Source organism: Bubalus kerabau, chromosome 3 (genome assembly GCF_029407905.1).
Source record: "Bubalus kerabau isolate K-KA32 ecotype Philippines breed swamp buffalo chromosome 3, PCC_UOA_SB_1v2, whole genome shotgun sequence".
NCBI lineage: Eukaryota > Metazoa > Chordata > Mammalia > Artiodactyla > Bovidae > Bubalus > Bubalus kerabau.
Window position 1 is genome coordinate 143,940,404 of NC_073626.1, and position 25,970 is coordinate 143,966,373.

General features: G+C 39.1%; 1 protein-coding gene across 2 annotated transcripts in view; it reads right to left on the minus strand.

Moving 5' to 3' along the window:
* The window catches only part of TRAK2 (trafficking kinesin protein 2), a 76,248-nt gene that overhangs the window by 47,613 nt on the left and 2,665 nt on the right, over positions 1–25,970 (minus strand). The gene's annotated exons all lie outside the window — the stretch shown is intronic.

A 25,970-nucleotide genomic window follows, 5' to 3' on the forward strand; every position in this document is an offset into this window, starting at 1 on the left:
TTTAGCAGCATGCTAGAAGAATCCTCTTCCCAGACCTGCTTCCAGTTTTAACAGCCCCCCCCTCGCCTCCCCAATTCCAGACAGTATCAAATGTCCCCTGGGCACAGGGATAAATTGCTCCCAGTTGAAAATTACTGATATAAAAGATGCTCAACCTTACTTATAATTAACATAAATTAAAATGTAAAGAAAATATTTTTCATCCATTAGATCAACAAACATTATGTTTGTTGTTGGAGGGGATATGGAAAAAGTGGTACTCATACTGTTGATAAAAGTGCAAACTGATACAAGCTTTCAGAAAGGCTATTCAGCAATGCCTACTACACTTTTCAATGCATATACACCATAATTTAACAATTTTACCAGTAAGAATTTATACAATGGATATACTCACAGAGTTTGCCAAGATGTAGGCATAAGGATGCTCATAGAGTACTTTCTTAAAAAAAAAAAAAACAAAAAAACGCACACAACTGGAATCAAAACATTCATAAAGAAACAGTTTACAGAGGAACACAAAACAATATAGTGCATTAAATACATGTGTGTACTTAAAAAAAACCTAATTGTTGCCAATTAAAAAACTGTTTAATATTAATTTTAACCCTAGCTTTATATCAAAAGACAATCTCTACTAAATAGTGTCTACTTAGCAACGTGCAGCTTCTATTTATGGCTAAATCATTCTCATGCCTACTATTTACAGGCATCATAAACACTGTGTTGTTTTTTTTTTTTTTTAAACAAGAGTCACCACCAAGAAATAGAGAAGACCAAAACAAAAGCAGTAGAGGAGACTGAAAATGGTTTCACTAAGGTACTGCAGAGACACAATCCCAGCAAATACTAGGAAAGAGAATTTCCGATAGAATGGGCAAAAGAGTTAAACATACAGAAATGTCAAAAAAGGTATCTGGTTTTTAAAAGGGGGTATACAGAGACCATAAAATCAATAGTAACGATCTAGAAAGCAGTCCAACCAAGAGGTTAGGCCCAAAGCCAGGCTGTAAGTAATCACGAAAAAGAACGGAGCATAGTGAGCATACACCGAGGTTTGTAATATCCAGGCTTTCCGATTATCATGGACAAGTAAAATTTAAAAAAACCTCTGTGGTTATTGGCATAGGGTTGCTGTTTTTATACTTCATAAATGGATAAAAAATGTATAAGGAAAAAAACATAATAAACAACAGTCTTTACCAGAGTTTATAATTTTATGTTGGTATAAGAAAAAATTTCCTATACTTGAATTCAGAAAACTAATAAATTTTTAAAATTCCATCTTATATAAACAATTATTTTCTTGAAATATGTTTGTCAATATAGTAATCTGTACAAGCCAGTGCAACATGAAGTAAAGCTGGAAGTATTTATTAGGTACTTTAATTTTAATTCCAGTTGTCAAAAACTTATTTTCCTATCCAAGCTCAGTCTATTGCATGCAATTAAATTCTTCCCCATGTGCTATCTTACTGTCCAAGCTGTCATTTTCAAATTAACCACTGCAAGGGCAATGGAACTAAAATGGGATCAAACCAATTAAGATTTGCCTACACCCACCCCCTGAAGTTGAAGGAAAGAAAAAAGCACCTTCCCTGAAGAACTCGACCACCAGGAGCCTGAACAGAATCTCAACTAAGAGTTCTGTCCACAAAGAATCAACAACCGTTGAGCTGGCAACTGAAAATCACATGTTATGTAAGTCCTTATGGCACATGTAATTTTTATCAAGTTCTTTCAAATTATAATACTCCAGTGCTATATTCTTAAAAATAGAATGGTAATGCAAATATAAGAATAAACATGCTACTGTCTAATAGGTCATCTAGTTCAGAGTCAGCAAATGTACTGACTGAATTTGACCTGCCACCTGTTCTCTGTAACCTGTGAGCCAAGAACAGGTTTCACATTTTTAAACTGTTGGGGGAAATAAAAAAATCAAAGTTAAAATGTTTCATGGATGTGTAACAAATATGTGAAATTCAAATTTCAGTTTCTATGAGTGAAGTTTTACTGGAGCAGAGCCACGCTCCCTTATGTGTCGTCAACTGGTTGCTTTCATGCTACGATGGTAGAGCTTAGTAACTGTGACGAAAACCTTGTAGTCAGCCAAAGCCTAAAATATTTACTATCTGACCTTTTATAGAAAAAGATTTCAGACTTCTGATCTAGTAGTAAAATAATTCAGACATCAAATAACCATCTGTATAAATCAATAGTTTCCTAGTTCAAACTTCTGAAATAGGGAACCACCTACATTTAGGTATACTTGTAATTAGATCACTATCTCTAAAGAATTTCAGTAAGGAACAGACTTCTATTTTCTATACCTACTAGTATATTTAAAAGTTATTTTCAAGTTCTAATAAAATATTTTTTAAAAGTCCATAAGTTACAAATTCGGAGAAGGCGATGGCACCCCACTCCAGTACTCTTGCCTAGAAAATCCCATGGATGGAGAAGCCTGGTAGGCTGCAGTCCATGGGGTCGCGAAGAGTCAGACACAACTGAGCAACTTCACTTTCACTTTTCACTTTCATGCACTGGAGAAGGAAATGGCAACCCACTCCAGTGTTCTTGCCTGGAGAATCCCAGGGACGGGGGAGCCTGGTGGGCTGCCATCTATGGGGTCGCACAGAGTCAGACACGACTGAAGCGACTTAGCAGCAGCAGCACCAGCAGCAAGTTAGAAATTGTTTGTGAAGTGGAGAGGGAAGGGAAAATGAAAGAAGGAAGAAAGAGAAAGAAGAGAGGCAGGACAAGGAGGAGGAGGATGAAAAGGAATAAAAGCAAATGACTTTCATATGGTCCAAATGGGTTCTTAAACAAAATTGTGGTCCTTAATCATACTGTAATCAAAGACCACTGTGGAAATCTACTGATAACTTCGGGATCTTCTGCTTGCTACTCTGTTATACACTGGCTGGTTTAATCTCATATTTTCGTTATGATTCCACTTTTTGTTTTTTATGTTTAGTATAGCACACAGGAACACAAAAAACTGTATGTGGGTGTTCACTGTGGATGCTGGTATCCATCTTTAGTCTAGAGAATTGCTTTTAAATTAGTTTTAGAGGTTTTGTTAATGATTTGGGCTTAACTGTTATATACAAGAATAGAGAAACCCAGGTGAACACAGAACAAAGTCCATCTCCAGAGTCATGCGGGAAGAATCTAGGTCTCCAGGGCAGTTCAGGAACCTGACCAACCTACACACTGTGCACCAGGTCAAGGGTGATCTGGAAGCAGTATGTTCTTCCTTATGACTCTTTAGAACTAAGGAAACCCATTGGATGTGCCCTGGTCTAGATCTGAACTCCTCCCTAGGATTAGTTTAGAGTAGCAATTCTGACCGGAGAAGGCAATGGCACCCCTCTCCAGTACTCTTGCCTGGAAAATCCCATGGACGGAGGAGCCTGGTAGGCTGCAGTCCATGGGGTCACAAAGAGTCGGACACTTACTGAGTGGCTTCACTTTCACTTTTCACTTTCATGCATTGGAGAAGGAAATGGCAACCCACTCCAGTGTTCTTGCCTGGAGAATCCAGGGACTGTGGAGCCTGGTGGGCTGCCGTCTGTGGGGTCGTACAGAGTCGGACACAACTGAAGTGACTTAGCAGCAGCAGCAATTCTGACATATAGGATATATATATATATAGCAATATAGGACAATGTATGCACCTTGTCATTAGACAAACCTGAATTTTATCTCATTTACTGGTTTTCTGATTCTGAGCACATTACTTCCCAGTTTATAATTGTTGAGGCGGAAGTAATAATCAATTATTCTTTATAGGGAGGGTCAAGTATGATGAGCACCAAAATGAATAACAGAAATTCCTAACTCGGTAAAGATGTACAGTGGACACTGAAATGTGACACTCATCCCCTCCAGCTATCCCCTTTAACTTGGCCCTGAAATAAAAATGATGTCTTCTTAATATTTCTAAGGTTTCTGACCCAACAGTCAACTCTGAGCTCAGAATGGCTACTTTGTTTAAGTATGTATTAGATGCAGTCTAAAGATTACCACTGAAAAATCTTCATTTAGAAAGAGATAAAGATTAAGCAATAAAGCAACAAGTGCCATAAAGCAGGACCACTGAAGGAGATGATTACTGAAGCTGATTCCTTCATGGATTCTGGGGAAGGGCTGCCCACCATAAAAAGCTTAACTGTAACTAGCATAGTAGTGGCATTAGCTTCCTATTGCTGTTCTAATGAATCACCACAAATTTCAGTGGCTTAAAACAACACCAATTTATTATCTTACAGCTCTGGACCTCAAGGGATGAAAAACTTTCAGTGGCTTAAAACCCAAAACCAAGGTATTGGCAGAGCTATGCTTCCTCTTTCGGCTCTAGGGGGAAATTCCTCTCCTGTCTTGTCCAGCTTCTAGAGCTGCAGTCCTTGGCTCAGGGCCCCTTCTTCCATCTTCAAAGCCAGTATCTCCGGATCTCTCTCTGTCTCTGCTTCCCCTGTCACATCACTGTCTTCTGCCAAATCTTCTGCTATCTCCCTCTTATGGACACCCATACTTTTATTTAAGGCCCAGCTGGATTAGCCAAAATAATCTCCCCCTCTCAAAATCCTCAATGTGGTCCTTTCTGCAAAATCCCTTTGGCTATATCAGGTAATATTCACAGGTTCCAGGAGACTAAGGTCTAGGTATCCTGGAGGGCCATTATTGAGCCTGTCACAGAGGTTAAGAACATGGATTCTGAACCCCAGTTCTACTACTAGTTGCATGACCTTGGACAAGTTACTTAACCTCGTTTCTTCATTTGTAAGTGGCCTTAATAACATGTCTCCTTTATGGAGATTAAGTGAGTTACAAGAGGATAATAGAAGAACCTGCCTCAGATGGTCACTGGGAAATTCCATGAGTAACTACATGTAAAGCTCTTAGAACAATACCTCAGAATACAGTAAATGCTATGCAAATATTAGTTATTATTATTTCTATCACCATCAAATAATACTATTTTATCTTTATCATTATAATTATTCAAGATGACAGAAAGCTGTACACACTGTAAAGCCTACAGTTGATTGCTTTATGATATCTTCTTGCAACTAAGAAGTCACATTTACTTCCTGTCCTCTGAATGAGTGATGCTAGTTTAGTGCCCTTTATCATTTTCTCTCTACCTCGTGATGCATAAATAGAAAGCCTGCAGCGTCACAGTCCTAAATGCAGTCAAAACTAAACTCTGGCAAGCACAAACAGTACATATCCAGTGTCTTTCCTAGTTCATACACACACACTTCCTTGAGTACTTTCTACTTGCTATGCTGGATCTATATTTATTCTTTTTAGGAACAACTTCACCACTTTTCTTCATAAAACAATCAACCAAGCATGCATTATTTAACAAGAAGCCAGCTTTTGTAATTCTTGCACATTTAGGAGAAAATAAACTAAACTGGCCCAGTGACTTATTTTAATAACAATGAGACATAAAAAGAACAAACAAAACATGTCATTGATATAAATACTGCTGGCAGAATACAACAGGCGGATGACTTAGTTCAGCCTAGCCATGGAAACTAAATGGTCAACAGTGAGGGCCTAAATATAGGTCCTGTGCCTTAAAAAAAAAAAAAAAAAAAAATCTTGCTACTTCCTTAAAACAGGATACTCTGGCCAAAACAGCCTTACAGGATAGGCTAAACCAATTCAGGGACACTTCACTTGGACAAGAGTGCAGAGCCTATAATTACAGTAACTATAATGATGTGACAAATATCTAAATTGAAAAAATATACTTAAAATTTTTATTGTACAAATAATACTTTGGGGATTAATTTAAAATACATGCTGGCTGCTGATCTGCCTGCAGAAATGGGAACTGTGACAATCACTAATTCCAGCAGCAGCTCTGGTAGGCAGTGAGAACCTTAATCCAGACCAAAGATAAACTGTACAATTTCAAACACAAAATGTACCACGTTCCTACATTAAACAACAGACTTTCAAGAGACTCACTAATTTTCTGGCTACATCAAAGATAAAACTTACTGAAAAACCCCACAATAATTTTAAAGTCAGATACTAAACTACAAAAAAGTCTATAGGAAGGTTTCTGTGCTAAAAGCTGAAAAAGGGGTGGCGGCAGAGGGGTGTACCTCTGAAATCCACCCTGGATAGTGAACAACAGATCTCACAAAGGCAGAGACCGCACACGACGCCAGGGCCAGCTGCACGGGCGAGCCACAGCACACCACCTCCAGTACACCACCTCCAGCACACCACCTCCAGCACACCACCTCCAGCACACCACCTCCAGCACACTACTCCAGTACACCACCTCCAGCACACCACCTCCAGCACACCACCTCCAGCACATTACCTCCAGCACACCACCTCCAGCACACCACCTCCAGCACACCACCTCCAGCACACTACTCCAGTACACCACCTCCAGCACACCACCTCCAGCACACCACCTCCAGCACACCACCTCCAGCACACTACTCCAGTACACCACCTCCAGCACACCACCTCCAGCACACTACTCCAGCACACCACCTCCAGCACACTACTCCAGTACACCACCTCCAGCACACCACCTCCAGCACACCACCTCCAGCACATTACCTCCAGCACACCACCTCCAGCACACCACCTCCAGCACACCACCTCCAGCACACCACCTCCAGTACACCACCTCCAGCACACCACCTCCAGCACACCACCTCCAGCACACCACCTCCAGTACACCTACGCTACCAGCAGCTGTCGAGCTCACCCCAGGAGCTACGTGGTCCCAGCAAAATCTTGACCCCTTTTTTGTGTGTCATTCAATTTGATGACCAGTAGGGTTTCCAGAGTATAAAAATACAGAGAGGCAGCTCTACTTACAAACAGGATGAATTCCAAAAGGCTGTGAAATCCATTAGTCTAAAAGTCCAAAACTATGAGTGAGATTTAGGTTTTAGAGGTCCACATTTCCTCTGAGCTGGTATATTTTTGGCATTAAAAAAAAAAGTGTCCTGTTTTGTTTACAATGAACATTTACTGAGGCAGGCAACCCCTCCCTTCCACAATCTCCACCAACAGAAGGGAGGGAACCTCTGGCAGCTAAGGAATCCACACTAGAGTTTCACCTGCAGATTAGAAATGGCCATGAACCCACGGTGCCATCTGTGGTGTTTGATAAGTTTCCACAGAACCACTTTCACTCATCATACCCAGCCTTCAAGTTCTTGAACTCCAACTTTAACCTGAATTAGACTTTGACTAAACAGGCATCCCATTTTAGACATTCATATCTCTTCACCTTTGGCTGCCTGTCAAAGGTACTGGCACATCCTGGGACTGTCCTTAATAATCATTTTTGTTACCCAGTCATAAATTTAACATGCGTAATTTTTTCACTTTCAGTTTTTACACAATTTGTATTTTCATGTTGATCCATCTATCACCAATACTGCTTTCAGAGACAAAATGGGGCTTTATAATATTTACAAGATACCTCAAAAGTATACACATATAAAATAAACATGCTATAAATAACAATGGCTGAGTTGGAAATGATTTCATCTACTGGTGATCCGCAGAGCTGAACTTGATCCGTAGCATCCATAGAGCTGAACTTGATCTGTAGCATCCATTGCCCCTATCCAGAAACTTTCAGAAGTTACAGGTTTTAAGCAGACAAGCTTGTGTTTCAAAGGATTTATAAGAAAGAAAATCTACCATGCAAGGACAGGACTTTCTGTCCTATACATTTAGAGATGTAATTTTCCACTTGATCTTAGCCAAAAGGCCAAGAAGCGATTGGAGAGACGTAATTTTAGATGTCACTTATGCTTGACATTTGGTTTCAAGCCAAATATTGAGGAAGGTTTGAAGAAAAAATTAGTCTACTGTCCTGTCTGCAAAGATAATGAATTTATGTTTCAATAATCCAGTCCGAACTATGGCAGTAGAAAGGGATACTGTTTCTCTATCCTTCCTCAACAAATAGTAAATAGCAAGAGAATGGGTGACTGCTAATATATATCTGATTCATCAGGGTCATCAAATCACTAAGAGCTAAAACCACCATGGTTGGATGGCATCATCAACTCGATGGACACGAGTTGGAGCAAGCTCTGGGAGTTGGTGATGGACAGGGAGGCTTGGCGTGCTGCAGTCCATGGGGCTGCAAAGAGTCAGACATGACTGAGCGATTGAACTGACTGAAAACCACCACAGCAACACTGAAGAAGATTTTCCAGGCAAGGAACCATCTGTGAGTCAATGATTAATTTTACAGCGGTCATGTTATACAACTGTGGTTGTATATTCCATACAGTACCTTTTACAAAATTAGACAAATAATCCAAAAGAAAAAAAACATTAGGGACTTTTTCAAGAAAGCCAGGTCTAGTCATTATTAGAAGTCTTCTGTTTCATGTTTGACACCTACATCCTCATCAAAGTACAATGACAATTATTAAAATATGATCCCAACCCTGAGGAAAATGTTAAATCATGCTCTCATGCCTACTCTTCAAGAAGTTAGGAAAGCAGGATTTAAAAGAAAATGTTAAGAAATAATATTTTATGGTGTTTAAATAAGTTTTTTTTTTTTTTTTTTTTTTTTTATTTTTATTTTTATTTTTTTTAAATTTTATTTTATTTTTAAACTTTACATAACTGTATTAGATTTGCCAAACCTATCTGTAAAATTCATACACCCAGGTGTGCTGGCATCTTTTTTTTCAAGTTTTTTTAAAAAATTTATTTTTAATTGGAGGATAACTGCTTTACAATGTTGTCTTGGTTTCTGCCATAAAACAGCGCGAATCAGCCATAAAGATATGTATGTCCCCTCTCTCGAACCCCTTCCCCACCCACCTAGTTTGAACAACTATGGCATCTAATAAAGATTATCATTACCACTGGATTTTATTTTCCAATTTTTGGAAGTATAATATTAAACACGTTAGTAAATGTGCTTCCTTTTTCCATTTGGCATTTCAATGAGTTACACACATTGGTGTTCAAAAGTTAAAGTCAGAAAAGTTAAATAAAACCTTTATGTTTATAATGAATTATGAAATAAAATAAATTACATACCCCATTTATTTTTATAGGCTTTTCATTAATTATCCACAATCACCAATTGGTAATATTAAAGCAGTCTTTCTGTGCCTCAGTTTTCTCATTTATAAAATGGGAGCAATAATAGGACCTATTTTATGTGGATTAAATGAGTTAATATTTATAAAGCATATACAGTAGTATTTGGTATACAGTAAGCATTAGTTCTGTGTTTAACAAAATGTAAAAGCTAAATAGATAAGGAGGTAGAATTATAAAATACAAATCACACCATTTCATGGTACCTGGTCATGGCACACAGACTTAAAAGATACAGGAAAGCTATGGTACATATACACAATGGAGTATTACTCAGCCATTAAAAAGAATACATTTGAATCAGTTCTAATGAGGTGGATGAAACTGGAGCCTATTATACAGAGTGAAGTAAGCCAGAAAGAAAAACACCAATACAGTATACTAACGCATATATATGGAATTTAGAAAGATGGTAACAATAACCCTGTGTACGAGACAGCAAAAGAGACACTGATGTATAGAACAGTCTTATGGACTCTGTGGGAGAGGGAGAGGGTGGGAAGATTTGGGAGAATGGCATTGAAACATGTAAAATATCATGTATGAAACGAGTTGCCAGTCCAGGTTCGATGCACGATACTGGATGCTTGGGGCTGGTGCACTGGGACGACCCAGAGGGATGGTATGGGGAGGGAGGAGGGAGGAGGGTTCAGGGTGGGGAACACATGTATACCTGTGGCGGATTCATTTTGATATTTGGCAAAACTAATACAATTATGTAAAGTTTAAAAAAAAAAAAAAAAAAAAAAAGAAACAGGACTCAGATCCTCTCCACATGGTCAGCAGCCCAGGCTCTCAAGAAGAACATGCTTTTAAAGAAAGCATGGTTCTGTATCTCATTGCTCTATATCTCTCTATATCTATCTGGGAGTGCCACCTAGCAATAATTCAAGAGTTATTAACCGTTATTCTTACCTAAGGTAACCCTTTCTTGTCACTAATTACTGGCCTTAGAGGAACTCTTCTAATCCTATAAAAATTTACCCAAATAAAAAGCCCTTGGTGAGAATGCAGACTAATACAGCCATTCAGAAGACCCCTAGAAACTATGCTGTCAAATTAAGTACACACGTACCCTTCAATCCAGCAGTTCTGCTCCTGGGTATATCTATCTCGAACAGATTCTCATATTAGCACATAAAGAGACAGGTGTGAGATTGTTTCTTGCATTGCTATTTGTGATAATAAGGTGAGGGCCTGCTCCATGGAGACTAATAGGTTAAATGTGGATACATACCATGGAGTAACACAGCAATAAAAATACAGTGCTGAGTGAATAAAGCAGGAAGCAAAATGAGAGATGCCACAATGCAATTCACATAAATTAATGTTTTCTGCATTATAAACATTAAAATGCTTGCCTTGATGAGAAGAGAGTGGGAGAATTTGGAGCAAGGTATGGAGATACAAGGGAAAAATTTTTAAAAACCGATGAAATCCTACTGTTGTTTAGGCAGACTACTTATCGTATCATTACTATTGCATCTCTTCAGTCCTTAATGTCTGAACATGTACCTGGACATGAAAACACTTGCTGGAGAGAGTATATGCAGAACTAGCAATCTCTGCAATGTAAACTATGTGGGGCACAGTTCCTGACAATTTCTTAAAAGGCCATGTTACTTTTCTATTACTATCTAGCTGCTCTAAAGCAGTATAATTAGATTTCAACTAAAAAAGTAGTTAAAAAATACAAAGTGAGATTAGGCCTTGATGTTGACATCTTCAGGTGTTCGGTTATCTGGTAAAAAAAAAAATTTTAAGGGAAAAATGCTTAAAGTTCAAAGATGACAAGAGTTTAAAAGTGGCATATAATAAGTTTATATTTGTTAAACAAACCTACTTACCATCTGATGAATAGCTCAAAATTACTAAATGCATACCTCAAAAGAGCAGACTGCTCACATTCACAAAATTTAGTGATTTTCTTCTCTAAGAGAAAGAGCAACTTGATACTTAACCTCTATCTGAAACTCTGTCTAAGAGCACACCATCTTTGAATCACCTGGCAAAAGAACTACACAAGGTTACATAATCAATTCTAACACTGCAAAAGTCTTTTCAAGATAGGTTTTCTTATAACTTCTGTAAACAGTGGAAACTAAGTTTGATATGAATTACTGAAATTTTGTAAAGTTTTATAAATGGAGAAAATAAGCTACTGGAAGGATTATTATTATCAAATTAAACCTAATAAGGCACACATTTCATCATTTTAATATACAACAGCAGAGCTCCTCTTAGGAAAGAAATGCTTTTTGTTCGGGAAAACACATGGAAAATGCACTTACGGTGGAAGGTAAGGCCTTGTAGCAACAAAGGAAGGCAAAGCGGCTCTCCATGAGCCCAGGGAAACAACTATATACTTTTCCCTCCACTGGAGGGGAGAGAGTAGGGAAGGGAAAGAAGTCCCATCCAGATGGCAGTAACTCAGAGGTCACAGAACACTAGAATCTGCAGAAATCTTAGCGAAAGTTTAGGCTTCTTCATAACATAAAACTGAAGGCTCTTGAGCCAACTGTTTAGTTCTTAAAGGGTCTGTCTGGACACTCAGATGACATTTGGGTATAGATATATTAAAATATTCATTCACAAGAGCAGTTGCTGTCAGGAATTTATATTCTAGGATATTAATAAAGTCATTAGAGGTACCATATTTTAAATCTTTTTTTTTAACATAGAAAATTATGTCCTTTTGACTAAGTGAAAGTGTTAGTTGCTCAGTCCTGTCCAATTCTATGCCTCCATGGGCTGTAGTCCGCCAGACTCCTCTATCCATGGAGAGGCAAGAATACTTGACTGGGTAGCCATTTCCTTCTCCAGGGGATCTTTCCAACCCAGGGATCAAACCCAGGTCTCCCGCACTGCAGGCAGACTCTTTACCATTTGAGCCACCAGGAAAGCCCTTTTGAATAAAGTAATGGCTACAAAAAGATAAAAAACAATTATAGGTCTTCAAAGATGGATAATGCAGAGTAAATGGCATGACAGAGTTTGTGGTTTTCCTGTTCTCTTAACCAAAAATGAGGGGAAACACCTCAAGCAGAGGCATTTTATTTTATATAATAGATTCTGTGGGGACCAAAATATGTACGATACTTGCAGAACCAAATAAATCCTTCCCTAACAAATCAGAAAGCATTGTCTTTCAGGATTGACTGGTAAAATTAAGTAGTAGAATAAATCAAAAGATACCATCACCTGAAAATCTAGAAACATTTCACATAAGGTTAAGAAATAAACAGAACAGATATAATCATGCTGGCAACTTAAGAATATTCCTGTATAATCTGCTCTTCCAGACTTATCTTCAAATCAAACAGCCAAGAAGACACCTTGAAACAGACTTTCATAGAGCAATGAGGTAAATTCAAACTTTAAACACAGAAATTCAAGGAGAGGTTAAAAAATCTATGTCATTTCTTTTTTAAAGATTTTTACTGGAGTATAGTTGATTTACAATATTGTGTTAGTTTCAGGTGTACAGCAAAGTGAATCAGTTATACATATACATACATATCCACTCTTTTTAAGATTCTTTTGTGTCCTCATTTCTGTCTCCTCTGACAATAAAATATAAATTTGCTTTTGGTGGCTTTAAGATGATCCTAAATCCTTCAGTTATTTTAAACTTAACTACTTAAAGCCTTTTGAAGTAAAAAGTTTTCAAAAGCTGACACAAGAAAAATCATAGGCAAGACAGCTCTTCAGATCAATGAAGTAATCAGTGGCACCAGGACAACGCAAGCTTACTTGACCAGGAATACGGTATAACTTAAAATAGGGGTGAGTGATGGTCAGGGTAGAATATGTATCATAAACATATTTATTAACATATATAATTCTAGAATTCTGCATATCTAAGACATGTAACCATTTCAATAATATAATTCTACTGCACAAGAGATATTCAAATTATATTATGGACATAACATAATATATAATGACATAACAAAACATAATGAGTTTAGACATAACACTCATTATTTTCTAAATCAGTTGTTATGGTCAACTCCAGGACTTTGAGATAAGATTACCTTTTGAGGGTCAACTGACATGTGGTAGATGATTTTGATTTGCTGTGAAATTCAGGAATCAAATAAGAACAAGTACATTTTTGGGGGGGGGGGTTGACTATTGGCGTGAGTCTGAGTGAACTCCGAGAGTTGGTGATAGACAGGGAGGCCTGGCGTGCTGCGATTCATGGGGTCGTGAAGAGTCGGACACAACTGAGCGACTGAACTGAACTGACTATTGGCTATCTGCAACACAGATAGACCATTAGATTCTGAGTTTGATGTGTACAGTAACTAGGTGGCTGAGGAAATTCAGGAATTCTCTTCCTCTATCTATCTTTAATAGCTAATATTCCAAGTGCCTCAGGATTTTATCATGAAAAAAACCCTCCTCTCCTTTATCTCCTCGGAAATTGCATCTGCTTCAAGGACTTAACTTCTAATTATACAATAACTGGTTCTGATGGCCCTATTTTCAGTCTAAATTGGCATTTCTTAGCTTTAAACTGGACTTCTAAATATCAACTTATAATCAACATCATAAATTCACCCCAGTGTTGGTTTACATTTGCTTTTAGAAATGAGTCATCCAATCCCAAAGTTGGCTGTATTTACAATAAAGTAAAATGACCTGTGTTTCCAAGTCTATCATGATTTTTTTAATAAGACAACTCCAAATATGAGACTGATTTTGCCTTTAAATGGGCTAGTCTACAATCAAGAAAAGAACACATATTACCATATTACCATATGGTAACATATTATCAAAAATTGGGAATACTTCTGTTTCTTATTCTGAGCTGCTAAAGATAGTACGTGGACTATATATCAAAATAAATCCTTATTCCAAAAAATTAAGTACACCTCTATCTTGCTGCTGCTGCTGCTGCTAAGTCGCTTCAGTCGTGTCCGACTCTGTGCGACCCCATAGACAGCAGCCCACCAGGCTCCCTGTCCCTGGGATTCTCCAGGCAAGAATACTGGAGTGGGTTGCCATTTCCTTCTCCACACCTCTATCTTAATATCTTGCAAATGGCAGGCATTCAATAAACATCTATTAAATGAATGAATCAATCTGTAGTCAAGTTGCTGCTGCTGCTGCTAAGTCGCTTCAGTCGTGTCCGACCCTGTGCGACCCCAGAGATGGCAGCCCACTAGGCTCCGTTGTCCCCGGGATTCTCCAGGCAAGAACACTGGAGTGGGTTGCCACTTCCTTCTCCAATGCATGAAAGTGAAAAGTGAAAGTGAAGTCACTCAGTCGTATCCGACTTTTCGTGACACCATGAACTGCAGCCTACCAGGCTTCTCCGTCCATGGGATTTTCCAGGCAAGAGTACTGGAGTGGGTTGCCATTGCCTTCTCCACATCCTTGCAATCTGCAGTAGGGAGAAAATGGAGCCACGTGAGAAATAGAAGACTGAGACCATTTGGAAACTGAAGGCTTTCTGAGCCCAATTTACAAAGATCTGCATAGGCCTCTCCTCGGTTTCTGTTAAGAAATGTGAGCATATACGTAGGGCTTTATCAGTTAAACCCATCAGTCACACTGAAGTTGAAAACATCCCCTAGAGATGGGTTTGACAGCAGTATGGCAAAAAAACCACAAAACCTTTAATATCTGTATCCTCTGCTTCTTGAAAGTTGACTTTACATCACTTTGCTTTTATGAAGGACCTACATAAGTACCTGTATTCACAAACAAACAAACAAAAAAAAATCAAAGAGGATTTTGCTTTTATGAAAAAAGGCATTTGTTTTCCTGAGAACCGTTACAGAGGCAGTGGGCATCCCAGGCAGTGAGCAGGGCACCGTCCAGCTCCTTCCCAGGGAACTACACTCAACATCTCATCATCCATCCACTATGGCTTTGAACTGTGTTTGTGACCATCTGTGCTTCATCCTGACTTATTCTGTGCATCTGTTAGTAAGATGTGTCCTAAGGTAACTGCTTCACTTTACTCCAGCTTTCTAAAAGGTTTCACATGAGTGCTCTACTTTCTGATATCAGGGGAACCTTGTATCTAACTCTCCCACACCACCCTCATTTTCTTCTCTTAGAAATATTGATAGTAAGATGTTTTCCCCCTAAAGTTAATGCATAGTAATAAGAAAGGTCCAACAACCTGCAATGGACAGGGAGAAAAGTCTTTAGAATAGAATAAAAAGAATTTGATGATGCAGGGGCATAACTATGACCAGCAATTTATGGTGACTGTGGTGATATGTGGGCTTCCCAGGTGACAGTGGTGGTGAAGAGCCCGCTTGCCAATGCAGGAGGTATGAGGGATGCGGGTTTCATCCCTGGGTTGGGACGATCCTCTGGAGCACGGCATGTCAACCCTCTCCAATATTCTTGCCTGGAGAATCCCATGGACAGAGGAGCCCAGCGGGCTATAGCCCATAGGGTCACAAAGAGTTGGATATGACTGAAGTGACTTAGCACGCACACACCTGGTGATATGCTCCAGGACTATGAGCTTTTAAAGACTTCTTTCTCCCTATGCTAAATGGTCTCAAGTGGCTAATTTTTTTGAGCTATGAAGTCCACTTCTAATTTTCTTTTCTCCCTCACTGGGAAGCTATCAACCTTTGCTGCCAGTGTGCCTCTCCCTTTCTAACCTGCTGTTGGCTGAGAAACCAGATAACCAGGTTATCAGAGAACCCAGAAGGTTCTGCTTGAGACTGAACCCTAGGACCTGTTTTTTGACCCTTGGCTCACTCTTCAAGCACCTCTTTTTTCACCCCTCTAGCACTAGGGATTTAGCTGGCTGGCCTTCTCTTCCTTTGACACTGTTGCCAAGCGCTTTTCTCAACCTGGTGTTCTTTTCTCTAGGCTGGCTATGAATATGTTCTGTCTTTAATCTTTACTGTCTCCTCTGAAAAGCATAGGTCCATCTCTTTTGTGAGAAGTTTACTATGAATCACTCTAGAGACATACAGTGGAAACAAGGAGAAAATGGTTCAGGAAATCTTATAAAATCTGTATTGTGATTTTGCTCCTTAATCAGTGTTTACTGACTGCCCTACTTGGATATCCCCAGCAGACTACACACTCAATTCTTTCCTGACTATACTACAAGCCCCCTGAATGAAGGTATTTCACTTTTGTATGCCCCAAACCAAACTGACACACAGTAGGCTTGCAGTACATGCCCAACTATAACTTAATGATTAAAAACGTCAATACACTGAATTAAAGATGTAATTGAATGAATGAAATTGATTATTGGTACATTTCAATCCAACATCAACTAAATGAACTGCTCGGGAAAGCAAAATCAAGCTAAGATTCAATATTTGAAAGAAAACACTATATTTGCTTTATGAAAAACTCTGTATAAGAGTTTGCTGGTAAACGGATGATTTATCATCTTCATAGCAATAACACAGTACCCACTTTCCTTGTAATAACTAAAAAGAATGAGTTGTCAGTTTTGCAGAAAGCTAAACCTGAACCTTTGACTCATTGCTTAGTTTTATCATGTTTTCCACAAATAGCATTTGCAGCTGTTTATGAACGCATTTAAAATGAGTTCTGTATCAAATAAGAAATGACTATCTTCTTTAAAAACTTAGCTACTAATATAAGTCTCATTTGTAATCTTTCAATTTTGTGACTAAAAATAAAACAAAGTCACACTCAGTGCTTTAGCCTAGTACTAGCTAAAAAGAGGAGAATGGTTGAAAGGAAATTTTTTTTTTTTAGGTTGTTAAATTATGTGCTTTAGGAACAGTAAGTAGTGCCATCTCAGAGACACTGTAGTTGGTTTCCAGTCTCTTCCTTTCCTTCACACAGAGACTGTTCTTTCTTAGCCAACAAGCTTCCCTTTGTTTTGATTTATATCACTGGCTGAATAACCCCAAAGCACCACACAACACGGTGCGGCGTGGAATGGAAGACTATGACTGAAAGCAATTAAGAGCTGAAGGCAGCGTTTTGGCACTCAGAACCCAAACACGGACTTACTTTCCACAAGTGATGGGTTTTTGAGAAATCCATTTTCAAAGCTGACATACATTTTAATTGTAAAGAAGTTAAGTTCTGAAAAGATCACAGAACCTTGTGGGGAGAGGCTGTTGCAGGTTCTTCAGCTACAGGCATCACACCACAAACATGCCCTCTGTTATCCTGTTAAATAACAATTCCAAATCATATCTTCTCAGTCTTCTCTGAACCCCTATCTGTGCTCCATCTCTCTCTCATTCCTCCCACCAATAAACCCACATAACCTATAGTAGCTGTCTCTCCAAACTCTGAGAATTTAGTACAAGCACAATGCCAATCATACATTTACACACTTGTTGATGGCAGTGCAAATTAGCAATCCTCTAAGAAGAGGAACTGCGTGGCTGGAAGACAAAAGGGCGAAAGAAACTTATTTTTCATCATTTCCTTCATTTCAACCCGTTAAAAAATAAAGAAACATACATTACAAGTCTCTACTCCTGCCTAAACTGCTCTACTGGTTATCCGTATATTCCATTAGCTTCACCTTCTTCCATGGCCTATTATCATGTCCCAAGTCTTCCATTTTATTAAAAACAGATAAAATAAAAATTTGAAAACCTCCCTTCCCCAAGACTCTGAGGTCCCTTCAAGCTGCTGCCCTCTGTCCTCAGCCAAGTTTCTTCACAGAGCATTCACTCTCGTGTTCTTCCCCTCGTCTCTCATTGTTACCTCAACCTCACTACAGTCTGATCTTTCCTGAAACCAGTTTCCCTTCAGTTGCCAATAGTGAAGTGAAGTCGCTCAGTCGTGTCCGACTCTTTGCGACCCCATGGACTGTAGCCTATCAGGCTCCTCCGTCCATGGGATTTTCCAGGCAAGAGTGCTGGAGTGGATTGCCATTTCTTTCTCCAGGGGATCCTCCTGACCCAGGAATCAAACCCAGGTCTCCTGCATTGCAGGCAGACGCTTTAGCATCTGAGCCACCAGGGAAGCCCTGGTGGCTTCAGTTGCCAATCGTCTCTGCTAACCAATCTAATCTACCTTCTTAGGTGTTATCTTGGGTTACCTCTGATTCACTATTACTGACCACTCCCTCCTTGAACTTTCCTCTGGAGCCTATGATTTTACAATGAATGCTCTTTCTCAAATGCCTCCACTGGATCACCCAGCTTCTTCCTTTTGATCCTTAAATGTTGGTATTGCCCAGGGTTCCAGTTTTGACCATGTTCTCATTTTTTTTTTTTTTCTTGTATCTTTGTACAAACCATTCACCACCACAGATTAAACCACCTCTTTCATGTTAATAACTCCCAAACAGACCAGACTTCTTCCTGAGCGCCACTCACATTTCTCACAGCTGATCATGATCCATGAACTGACCCATGGAACCACAGATACCTCCTTTCTCTCACTTGCTGCATTCAATCCATTATCAATCCCTGGGTAGTATAATACAACTGTACCCACTTCTCTTCATCCTCTCTTCCACCATCCTAATTCAAGCCATCATCATCTCTTAGAATATGAAAAACCTAACAGACTCTATTCTTAATCTCCTCTGTATTCTCCAAAAGACAAAAGAATAAAGCTTTAAAAATTAAACTCCTTTAAAAAAAAAATTCAAGGATGTCCATAATATACAGAATAAAATTCACACTTCAGATCGCCAAGGTCCAGCCCCGCCTGGCCCCTAACTACTACTCTTCCCTCATCTTGCACCACTCTCCTCCTTGCTCATGCTCAGCCACAGGCCTTCTGTCATTTCCTTCCACTTCCTCATCACACTGTCTCCTATCTTGGGCCTTTGCAACTGTTCATGGTACCCAGAATACTCTTCCCTCTTGTATGTTAACTACTTTTACCAGTTCACCTGATCTGAAGTAGACTCCCCTGCCACCTTTATTTTCTAACTTTGCATTTAATGTTTCTTTCACAACATGTATTCCAATTTACATTCTGGAAGTCCTCTTCCAAACAGAAAGGAGAAAGGTGCTATCTTCTCCCTTTCCTCTCACTTGCTGACCAGAATGGATATATAATAGCAGGAGCTCAAGCAACTCAATAAATATTTGTTGTTGAAATGAACTATTAACTGAACCTGGTGGGTGAATTCTTTCACCACTAACATGCATAACTATCAACTTCATTGTTATACAACATAGTGTAACATTCTTAAATTAGACTCTATTTTATTTGAACTATTCCTTCATTCTTCATGACTTGTCAGAAAGCTTTCTAAAGAAAAAGAAATCACAGTTTGGCAAGCTGACAGAGATACATGGATAAGCTTCAAAGACCTCAGTGATCTTTACAGCATGAATTAGTTCCACTTCTATACCACGGGTAGACTTTGTATGCTCATTTTCTAGCATGAATAAGCCATAATACAGAGTGTAATTAATCAGAATGTCCCCAAGGTTATGTGAGTCAGTAATAAAGCTACAATAAAGTCAGAACATTACATATTAAGAAGCCAGTTATAAAAGAAATTTTAATAAAATGATCACTATTAACAACTGGTCAACAAGCTGCTTATTGGACTGCTTTCAATAAATGCTTCTTGAATTAAACTACAAGTACTGAAAAGAGATAAAAAGTAATATACAACAGTCTCCCTCTTAGAGGGAAGATAAAGATCTAAGAACTCTAATGAAGAGTTCTAATGAGCTCCATGATCTAGATTAGATCTAAGATTTGATGATCTAAGAAATCTGAGAATATAAGATAACACCACTAGATAAGAAATAAGTATTTAATGAGTATTGGAACAGAACTGTTGTATAGATAGTGAGTGGGGTGAGTTCTTTTCTAGCTGAAGTGGCCTGGCTTCACACAGCAGTAACATTTAGTACAGGGTTACTCAAGGAACACAGGGTTCCTCAAGGATGGAAAGATTTCAGTACCGAGAATGGGGGTGTCTGGTAGGCAAAGGTTAAAGAAAAAGAGGCCCCAAAGCAAACAGCAGACAGGCCAATTTGGCAGCAGTGTGAAGACCAACTGAAGTGGGAATGATTATGAAGAAGGTACTTGGAGTTTTAAATTAGACTCGTTCAGATTAGGAAGTGTGAACTTGATCCCTCAGGGAACAAGTTTCTTGCTTTTTTTCTATTAAAACTTTTTTTTTTCCTACCATGAAACAATATTGTTTGGTCAGTTGGTCACATTTATGTTCTAACTCTTTTTTTTAAACTTATTTTTTATTGAAGTACAGTTGAATTACAATGTTAATTATGGCTATACAGCAAAGTGACTCAATTATACATATATGTATATTCTTTTTCATATCCTTTTCTGCTATGGTTTATCACAGGATACTGGATATAATTCCCTATTCTATACAGTAGGACCCTTGCTGTTTATCCATTCTATATATATATATATATATATCAGTTTGCATCTGTTAATTCCAAACTCCCAATCCAACCCCTTCCCACCTCCCTCCGCCTTGGCAGCTACCAGTCTATTCTCTATGTCCTTGATTCTATTTCTGTTTCATTGCTATTGCTAAGTCACTTCAGTCGTGTCCGACTCTGTGTGACCCCATAGACGGCAGCCCACCAGGCTCCCCCGTCCCTGGGATTCTCCTGGCAAGAACACTGGAGTGGGTTGCCATTTCCTTCTCCAATGCATGAAAGTGAAAAGTGAAAGTGAAGTCGCTCAGTCGTGTCCGACCCTCAGCAACCCCATGGACTGCAGCCTTCCAGGCTCCTCCATCCATGGGATTTTCCAGGCAAGAGTACTGGAGTGGGGTGCATACATAGTTTCATTTGTGTTGAATCCAGATATAAGTGATATCATATGGTACTTGTCTTTCTGACTTAATAGGACAATCTCTAGTTTCATCATGTTGCTGCAAATAGTATTATTTCATTATTTTTTATGGCTGAGTAGTATTCCACTGCATGTATATATCATATCTTCTTTACCCATTCACCTGTCAATGGACATGGTTGTTTCCATGCCTTGGCTATTGTGAATAGCGCAGCTATGAACACAGGGGTGCTTGTATCTTTTTGAATTATAGCTTTGTCCAGATGTTTGCCCAGAAGTGAGATTGCTGGATCATATGGTAATTCTATTTTTAGTTTTCTGAGGAATTTCCATACTGCTGTCCACAGTGATTGCACCAATTTACATTCCCACCAACAATGTAGGAGGGGGAACAAGTTTCTAAGTGGAAAATGACATTTGAAAAATAAATTTGGAGTCAGAATACAGGATAAATTTCAGGAATGGAGAGATTAGAGACAGAAAATTAAGAAATTTTATTATTATGCCTGAATTATTGTAATAAAGGCATAAACTATGTATACAGAAGCAGTAAGAAGGATGTGTGCAATTTGTGAAATGGTAAAATAGGACTTAACTGTTAAGTAGAGATTAGATGAACTTTATCCTCTCCTAAAAGATTATTACTTCTAATATACACCTCAATCATTTGGTTTAAAAACCTATACAATTTTACTTGCCCCTCACTCCCTAGAGTTCTCTTTCTCAGACATTTGCTGCCTCCCATCCCCCAGACTGGCTTTTCCAACCACATAATATATTCCAGCCAAAACAAAGGACTGTATTTACTAGTTCCCTAGACACACCAGGAAATTCCCAAACCAATGACTTTGCTCATGCCATGTCTTCTTTAACATCCTCTCCCCATTCTATGTATCCAAAGTCTAGACATTATTCACATCCGAGGTCAATGCTACTTTTTCTATCTAGCTCTCCCAGAAGTCCCAACTCAGAGCAAGCATTGCCTCCCAATACTCTTCATTTTCCTCTAAAACACTTTTTTCAAAAACCTTACACTTGTTCCTTATTTCTTCTGACAAACTGTACTCTCCATGGCAAACACACCCAATTTATTTCCTCCTCCTTTCATACGTAACTGAAGATCTTAATAAATAATACATGGCAACAGTAATGATCTTGATAAATAATATATGGCAATTATATATGGCTAAAAGCACAGACTCTGAAGACAGCCTGTTTGAGTTTGAATCTTAATACTGCCATTTATTAGCTATGTGACCATGGGCAAGTTACTTAGTCTCTCTGTGCTTCAATATCTTTATGCATAATGTAGAGATAATAAAAGTAGATCCTGGAGAAGGAAATGCCAACCCACTCCAGCATTCTTGCCTGGGAAATCCCAAGGACAAGAAGGCTGGTGGGCTACAGTCTGTAGGGTCGCAAGGGTTGGACACGACTTAGCGACTAAACCACCACAGCAAGAGTAGATATTTCATAAAGCTGTCAGAGGAGTTGGCTTAGAATAGAATAAGTACTATAAAAGTGTCTATTAAATACAGTGGAAAAATACTAAATATTCTGTGATAGGTGAGTGAAGCTTTATTTACAGAAAGCAAAATGTCAAAAGCAAAGCCAGTCTCTAGGTACAAAATAGGTATATACAGATTCTTCTTAAATCTATGTACGTCCTAAGGGTTGCTGCTGCTAAGTCGCATCAGTCGTGTCCGACTCTGTGAGACCCCATAGACGGCAGCCCACCAGGCCCCCCTGTCCCTGGGATTCTCCAGGCAAGAACACTGGAGTGGGTTGCCATTTCCTTCTCCAATGCATGAAAATGAAAAGTGAAAGTGAAGTCGCTCAGTCGTGTCCGACTCTTAGCGATCCCCATGGACTGCAGCCTACCAGGCTCCTCCATCCATGGGATTTTCCAGGTGAGAGTATTAGAGTGGGGTGCCATTGCCTTCTCTGGCCCTAAGGGTTAGCTGTGCCCTTTTAAATCTTCCTTATATTAACAACGATCTTGGTATGTCGAACAATTTAGTTTGACGTTTCAATATTCTGAGAAAATATTTAGTTCAGCTTCCTGTGACAATAAGACAACCAATTGATCTTCTTGCCTCCAGTCTTACCCTCTTTATCCTTCCATGGCTCACAGAGTATCTTTCTAAAATGCAGACCTAATGTTTTCCCACTGCTGCAAATCCCCTCCATTCTACCTCCCTTAGGATAAAGTTTAAAATCCTTAGAGTCTCATACACATTATCCAAAATGGCCCCTGCCTTGTCTTCAGAATCATCTCTCAACACTTTTTACCATGAAACCTAATCACCTGGCCACACCTCAAAGACTTTTTGTATATCATTCCTTTGCTAGAACATCTCTCCATTCATTTGCTAGGACCACCATAACAAAATACCGATGGATAAAGAATCTGCCTGCAAAGCAGGAGATGTGGGTTTGACCCCTGCATCAGCCAGATTCCTTGGTGGAGGAAATGGCAACCCACTCCAGTATTCTTGCCTGAAAAATCCCATGGACAGAAGGGCCTGGCGGGCTATATAGTCCACAGGGTTACAAAGAGTCAGACACGACTCAGTAACTAAGCACAAGCTAGGTAGCTTAAACAACAGAAGTTTATTTGCTCACAGTTCTGGAGGCTAGAAGTCCAAGATCAAAGTACCAGCAAGACTGGCTTCTCCCGAGGCTTACATATGGCTGCCTTCTCGAAGTATCCTCACGTGGTCTTTTTTCTATGTGCACATGTTCTCAATGTCTCTTTTGTGTCCAAAGTTCCTCTTTTATAAAGATACCAGTCAGAATGAATTATACCCTAAAGGTCTCATTGTAACTTAGTTACCTCTTCAAAGGCCCTATCTCTAAATATATTCATATTCTGAGGTTATGGGGGCTAGGGCTTCAATTTACAAATTTTGGAGAAACACAACTGAGCCCACAATAAGGCCTTCTTCTTTTCTTTGGTCAGGCTAATTCCTATTTGTTTTTCCAAGATTGGCCCAAGTCTTCCTATCCAGGCAGATTTCATTGCCCTGTCTCTGTGTTCCCACAGTACTTCTGTGTGCTGCTCACTCATAAACACACTATCCCAATTGTCTCTTTCCTTCTTCAGATTGTATTCCTTAAGAGCAGAGAATAAATCTCTAGCACTTAGCACAGTATCTATCCCATTGAAGAGATTTACTAAAGATTTGATTATTTAGGGAACACAGAAGAAAGAATATGAGCTTTGAATAAAGGCAAGCATGAGTTCAAATCCTGGTTCTAATATGCACCTATGATTTTAAACCGGAGAAGGCAACGGCAACCCACTCCAGTGTTCTTGCCTGGAGAATCCCAGGGACGGGGGAGCCTGATGGGCTGCCATCTATGGGGTCGCACAGAGTTGGACACGACTGAAGCAACTTAGCAGCAGCAGCATGATTTTAAACAAGTCATTAAATGTTGATCTTCCATTCTACATAAGGTAGTTATAAAGATAAATGACTTAATTATAATATAAACATCCATTTTTAGGGTTGGTAGATAGTGAGTGAGTGAAGTTGCTCAGTCATGTCCAACTGTTTGCAACCCCGTGGACTGTAGCCTACCAGGCTCTTCTGTCCATGGGATTTTCCAGACAAGAACACCAGACTGGGATGCCATCTCCTTCTCCAGGAGATCTTCCCAACCCAGGGATTGAACCCGGGTCTCCTGCATTGTAGGCAGAATGCAGAACAGTTTACCATCTGAGCCACCAGGGAAGCTGGTGGTACACAGTAGATGCTCGCTAAACATTAGAGTACAGATTCTGGGACTGCCTGGGTTTGAGACCCAATTTCCCCACTTGGTAGCTGAATGACCTCGGGTATGTTAACATCCCTCTGCTTCAGTTGCTTATCTAAATAAACATTTCTCACTGCTAATGTGGGGATGTTTACTATTATATGATCATTTAAGATCTGAACAAATATGGCTGGATATCATGAGTAATTTAGTTCCTTCAATTATAAAGTTATTTTAAATGTGAATATTACTTAAATGCCTCAGATTTCTTACCAACCACATAGGATAGTAACTAAAGAGGTTCAAAAACTGGTATGGATGATATAAGTAAAGATCAAAATAAACATGAAATAATAAATTTTCATGTGTCTCATTCCTTATTTTGGTGTTTAAACATCCTGGGTATTGAAGTAAAAATCTTAATCAAGTTTTTCTACTCTCTGTGACTACGGATGTTAATCATTTGTAGTAGAGAATACTACTTTTTGGCTCAATTTTTCAATTTCAGAACCACTAAACCTTTGAACTAGAAAGGCCAATCCCATCATGGCTTACCTAAGTAAACAGGTGGATTTGTAATGGGCTCTTAGGGTCTTAATGAAAAGCTCTGTGAAGGACAGGCATTGCAAGCAGAGAGAACACCTGGTTCACAAGTACTAAAGCGGGGTTCATCATTTATTCTAGATATTCAAGGTATGTAGTAGGAACTAGTATTAGAAAATAATGCTGGAAAATGCTTTTTAATCATCCAACCTTTAAGGTCAGCAATAGGTAAAAGTTATCTGACCTATAACTTTGAAGTAAGGCAGATCTAGGTATGAATCTCCACTTGTTACATAAGCAGTTTTAGAGCCTTAGATTATGCAAGGGGGTTATTATAGTGATTAACTGATCAAATGCACATAGAGCTCATAACTGAGATGCCTGGCTGACTGGGAGGTACCTAGCCACACAGTGACCCCATGGACTGTAACCTGCCAGGCTCCTCTGTTCATGGAACTCTCCAGGCAAGAATACTGGAGTGAGTATCCATTCCCTTCTCCAGGGGAATTCTTCCTGATCCAGGAATCAAACCCAGGTCTCCTGCATTGCAGGCAGATTCTTTACCATCTGAGCCACCAGGGAAGGCCCAATAGTGATTAATCAATCAAGTGTATGGAGAGCTTATAACTGATATGCCTGGCTGATTGAGAGTAATCAAATGTTTGTCTTTCTCACATCTGTAATCATATGAATAAACACCTGTAAAATATCTTAAAACCATCTTTCACATAGTATGTATTTGCTGAGTGTCTGAGGCTTACTGAAAATGACTTAATTTTAAAAACAGAAAGCTGGCC